Source organism: Lissotriton vulgaris, unplaced genomic scaffold (genome assembly GCF_964263255.1).
Source record: "Lissotriton vulgaris unplaced genomic scaffold, aLisVul1.2 SCAFFOLD_262, whole genome shotgun sequence".
Lineage (NCBI taxonomy): Eukaryota > Metazoa > Chordata > Amphibia > Caudata > Salamandridae > Lissotriton > Lissotriton vulgaris.
This window is the reverse complement of record NW_028253771.1, coordinates 477,302-483,447: the sequence shown is the minus strand read 5'-3', so window position 1 is coordinate 483,447 and position 6,146 is coordinate 477,302.

The following is a 6,146-nucleotide window of genomic DNA, read 5'->3' as shown; positions in this document are numbered from 1 at the left end:
ATTAAGGCGCGTCCCCATCCACGTCATGTCCGGCGCGCCAGGAGATGGGAAGGGGTATTTAATCCTCCACCACCATTGTTGGGCCTCTTTGCTGCCCGACTCACCGCCTTGAGGGTCGTGTTCTGCCCGTCGTTCGTCGTCGCTTGTCCTAAGGCCCGAGAGTGCTTTGCGCGCGTTATCATCCTACGGTGAGTGTGCTCAGCTCCCCCCCCCCCCCCCACCCTGGGCAGTACCAGGTATACAGGGGCAATGGCACGTTCGGCTATGGGGGGGGGGGGTGCGAGCTAAGGACAGGCACTTTCGTTATTTTAGAAATTGTGTATGCCACTGTGGGCAGGGCAGGATTTTGAGTTAACTCGGAGGCAGGGGATGGTCTTTCAGTGCTGTCCTCGAGCCAGCCGCAGCTTTAATCAGCGGCGTGGGTAAAGCTGCAGTGCCATCCCGGCATCAGCGCCGAGGGTCGGGGCACTTTAGCGGGGCCAGGTGGAGGTTTGCCAAGTTACTGGGAAGACACGCTGCCCCACCAGAGTCCACGGCTAGCTTTTGCGGTGTGGGTTGCTTGTGGGGCAAGCACATGTGGGTACCATTGCAGCGTGCACGGCCTTCGCCTCCCCCCCCCCCTCCCCACACACAGGTATATGTTGTGCGAGCCTCCTCAGACCTGGGGCCTCATTTATGAGGCCTTGCGTCAGTTTTGCGCTGCGGATGCGTCACTTTTTGTGACGCATCTGCGGCGTAAAACATGCGCCTTGTTGCGCCATATTTAAAAAGTGACGCATCTAGGTAGATGCGTCACTTTTTAAACCCCTGCGCCACATTATACCTGCGTCAGGTATAATGTATGCAGAGGGGGCGTTCCTCCGCAAAAAGCCTCGTAATAGTGACGCAGTGAAATCTATGAGATTTCACTGCGTCACTTTTAGGATGCGGTTGCGTCAAAATCTTGCGCCTGCCTCACTGCAGGCGTAAGACTGACGCAAGCCCTTTCACATGGGGCTTTCCCCATGTGAAAGGACGCATTGCTGGAGATGCGTCACTTTTGTGACACACTCCAGCAATGCGTCACTTTTGCGCTTACGGATGCGTCAGAAATACTGACGTATCTGTAAGTCCTTGCGACATGATGCGTCATACATTAAATATGATGCATCATTGGTGTCGCAAGGAGTGCGCAGTGAAAAGTGACGCATCGCTGTTTTCACGCAGTGGTGCGTCACTTTTCATAAATGAGGCCCCATGTGCGCAGTGCGGTGTTCCGGCGGGCGAGAGCATCTAAGTCCGTTTAGACAGGCCCCCCCACCCCCCCTCCTCGGGGAGCTATAGCATCTCTGCCCGCCCCCCCATCGGCGAGGGGCGGGGTGCAATATGGGGGGGAGAGGGGAGAGTCGAGCCATGCTGCTCTGGTTACCACCCTTACACAGGGGGCCGCGGTCATTCCGGCAGGGTGAGGGCACAGGTCCGGGCCGACGCTGCAGGCCAGACAGCGATAACGTGACGATCCCTGTCGGGGTCGGGTGTGCGTTGGCATGGCCTCCTTTGCCCCTACTGTTAAGGGGGAGCTGCTGTGGCCACGGGGACCGTGAAGAAGCCCGCTGCAGTCGACAAATGTATTCTGGTGCGGGTAACCAGGGTTCGTGCCTTGGGGCCGTGCTATGCACTTAACCCTGCCCCCCCATGCCTGTATGGGTAGCAACCGGTGTCACGTAAAGCGCGCCAAGACCTGTGGGTCGCGTCACGCTACATAATTTTCAGCAATTATTGGATAATTAGAAGGCAAAGCAAAGTGCCCGAAACAGCTCATTTCGGAAAATGTGGGGCTAAAGAGCTAAAGGTTACTGGTTCGATCCTGGGTTCGGCAGTAGCCGTTCAAGAATAAACAATCATTAACACGCTGAGAAAAGGGGAAATAGCACGTACACTTTTCGCCCTTGCCTGAATGGTAGGCATCCGGTGCACGTGTTAAGCGCGCCGAGACCTACGGGTCGAGTTTGCGCTATTTAAAAATACAATAGACAATAGTTGGAATGCATATATAAGTGCCCGAAATAGCTCAGTTTGGAGAGCATGCATTGTTCACGCCCGGGTGGGAGGCTTTTCCTGCCAGGTACGTATTTATTTATTTATTTATTTATGCAATTTTATATAGCGCGGACTTTACCCGAAGGTGTCAGAGCGCTTCACAGAAGGACCAATAATGATTACATGGATCAAAAGTGACACTAGTGACCAACCAAAATACATGAGGCAGCAATCGGTGCATTACAGGAGAAAAAAGTGAAATGGGTGCAGGTTACAAAAATGTACAAAATACAAGTAGAAGTATAATACTGCAATAAAAGGCAGACACTCCAGCACAAGAACAAACGTTACGTAGGCAATGGAGGCACTTGTGCAAGTATCTAAAACAAACAAAATGTGTGAGGTATCAAACAGTGTGTTACAAAACAAAAGTGACGTTTGCAAGTTCCAAAAGGGTACCATACACAGGGGAAGCGCCGCTTACAACGGATATATCGCATCGCGCTGACATTGCATCGCGGCGATTACATCGTGGACGACATCGCATCGCATGTCAGCACGACGCATGCAAGTGCATCGCATTGCCATAGACATCGTTAACGATTACATCGTGAATATGCAAGGGAAGCAGCATTACATCGTGCATCGGGAGGAGCATTTGTTTATTTAAGACATATTTATTTAAAAACATATTAGATACCGGGAATTACGAGGGAAGCAGCATTTGTTTATTTAAGAGTGGCACATCGTGAATATACGAGGGGCAAACATATTAGATACCGGGAATTACGAGGGAAGCAGCATTTGTTTATTTAAGAGTGGCACATCGTGAATATACGAGTGGCAAAAGTATATCATATACCGGGAAGCAGCCTTTGTGCATTTGTAGACGATTACATCGTGTGTTTATTTAAAAGACTTGTGTTGCAAACAAGGGAAGCAGCATTTGTTTATTTAAGAGACGAAGGTTCGAGCCTCCATTATTTAAGAGACGAAGGTTCGAGCCTCCAATCATCCACTCGCATATGCGACAAGAATCTGATTTTGAGCGGAACTTGTTTATTAAACTACATTGAAGCTCAATACAAATAGTAGTCAGGAGCGAGCATTTCTTTATTTAAGAGACTTGTGTTGCAAACAGATATGATATACGGGGATTGGAATTGTGTTTATTTCACCTGCGCATATGCGACCAGAATCTGATTTTGAGCGCAACTTTTTTATTAAAGTACATTGAAGCTCAATACAAATATTAGTCAGGAGATCATATTTTATAAACATCTGATGGGTGGATGGATGGGTGGGTGGCTGGGTGGATGGATGGGTGGGAGGGTGGGTGGATGGATTAGTGGGAGGGTGGGTGGGCGGCTGGGTGGGATTGGTGGATGGATGGGTGGGTGCGATGCGTGTGGGTGGATGGATGGGCGGGCGGGTGGGATTGGTGGATGGGTGGGTGGGGTGGATGGATGGGTGGATGGGCGGGGGCTGGGATTGGTGGATGGGTGGGTGGGTGGGGTGGATGGATGTCTAATGCAACGCAAAGTTCTTCTGTTTTGATGCTGGTTCTTATGTAAAGCGCTCTGACACCTTGGGGTAAAGTTCACGCTATTTAAAATCGCATAACATAACACTTTAACAAAAAAAACAGGCAGGAGGCCACACAAAAACGAGGGAAACAGAGGGCTGGGGTGCACGAAAAACGAAGGAAACATTAGGTGGGAGGGCACACAAAAACAATGGAAACAGAGGCCTGGGGTGCACGAAAAACGAAGGAAACATTAGGTGGGAGGGCACACAAAAACAATGGAAACAGAGGGCTGGGGTGCACGAAAAACGAAGGAAACTTTAGGCAGAAGGGCACACAAAAACGAGGGAAACAATAATGTTTTTAAAACGTACATTCAAATTTGCTTAGGCTCCTGCTTCTAAATGTTACACAATTAATTTATTTTTACTGCAGTGCAGATACAACAATGGCAATTTGTGGTTAACAAGAAAAATTATTAATGCAGCCCAACAGACGACCTCCAGCGCCGTACCACCTGTGGGGAAATTATTCGTACTTCCTCCCCCATGGGCACCTGAACCCCAGTGTCTGGGAGGAGTGGTGGTGAAGCCTAGCTCCCCTGGATGATGGAAGGCCCCCCCCATACGGAGAGAACAGCCAGCCCCCGGGTGAAAACCAAAATGGTTGGTGTAACGCCGGGCCGGAGGTGACCAGCTCGGCCAGGCAGCGGGAGAGAATAGCCCATAGTGAGCATTGTTGAGCATTGTTGAGCAGTGTAGGAAGTGTGTCCCCCCCACCCCCCTTTGTAAAGTGGACGGCGGGGAGCTGCGAGGCTGGTACCGAGGTCCTCCTAAGTTGGCAGCAACACTGAAGTACCTGCAGTGCTCACACAGCCCCGCACGGGGGTGCCGAACAGCAATCTCGGCAATCGGGCACTAGCTTAATATGTGTAAAGCTAAAGCGTGAGCAAATAAAAAATAAATGTGGGTTGCACGCTCTCAGTATGCCAAGCCTCTCAAACCATGCAGGAAGTGGCCTTCCCTCCAACCAGTAAACAATACTGTGCAGGGCTCCGTGCAACACATGGCGGAGTGCATGTTGCGGTACATCATTTCATGGTTTTTCTGAAATGTTGATAATCCGGCGCAAACTCCAGGCTGAAACTGAAAAAATCTTACCCCTTGCAGCTTTTCTAGTGTGATCACTATATTTAATGCACCGCTATATTTTGCTGCAAAATAAGGCCTGGTGACAGTGAGCAGGGATATCAATCTCAGTAATGGAAGATACAGTTCACGGCGGGCAACACAATATATACCCCCAACAACCCATTGGCTACAGCGCATTGGAACGTACGGCCTAAACCATCGCGTTGTCATGTCGCGCGATGTAAGGTCGCCGATGTGACGCGCGATCCTATTGCATGGCCGCATTTGCGTTGAAACGTCGTGCGATGCAAAAATGCCCGATGTGAGTGCAATTGCGATGTAGTGACGGCGATGTAAACTACCGCGATGCGATTAAGTGCGATGGATCGTCATACAACCCATACACAGGTATTGGGATATTACTAAACATTTAAACTACCAGAACACACTGGGGAGGAAGACCATAATCCTGGCCAAAAGACTTTCCAGTAATGGGAGGTCTTCCTTCAAACGAAGGCAAAGGTGTGAGTTAGACTTGGAGGTGTCTTTGGAGGAGGAGAACTTTAAAGTCCCGTTTGAAGGCCTGAGAGGAGGAGGTGGTCCGGAGCTGAGGCGGGAGTGAGTTCCAGATTCTCACTGCGTTGCCTGAAAAGGATTGGGCCATCGATCTTTCATTCTGGAAAGTGGGGGGTTCAAGCAGAAGATTTTCCGCATTCCGAGATGGTCTAGAGCCTCCAGAGAGTTTCAGTTTATTCGACAGGTAGCGAGGAGAGGAGGAGTGCAAGGCTTTGTGGGTGATACAGGCAGTCTTGTAGATAGCTCTAGCCTCGATGGGAAGCCAACGCAGGGAGGATAGCAGCGGTGTGATGTGGTTGCTTCTTTTAGCCCCATAGATGAAACGGGCTGCTGAGTGTAGGACCGATTTCAGGGGGGACATGTGGGATTTGGGGAGGCCTGTAAGAAGAGAATTGCAGTAGTCCAGTCTGGAGAGGACCAGCGATTGCACCAGTGTTTTAGGGTCATGCTCAGGAAAAAAGCGACGAATTCCCCAAAGAAGTCGCAGTTGGTATCGTGCAGACTTTGCAATGGAATTGATGTGATGGATTAGATTGAGATTCTTGTCGAAAAAAACACCAAGGGATTTTGCGCTTTCAACAATGATATGCTTATTGTTGAGTAGATTCGTCTGATCCATCCAAGATAGAACCAGGGGAGGGTAAAGTGAGGAGGAGAGGAGGAGGAATTCAGTTTTGCAGGGATTCAGAATCAGTTGATGATTTGACATCCAGTTTCGAATGGAGTCGAGAGTTGAGCTAAGGATAGTGAGATCGTGGGGGGAGGCAACTTTGAGGTAGATTTGAGTATCATCTGCGTAGAAGTGATAGTTGATCCCAGATTTACTTAGGAGATTTCCCAGGGGTTCTAGGTAGAGGTTGAACAAAGTAGGTGCAAGTATAGAGCCTTGATGAACA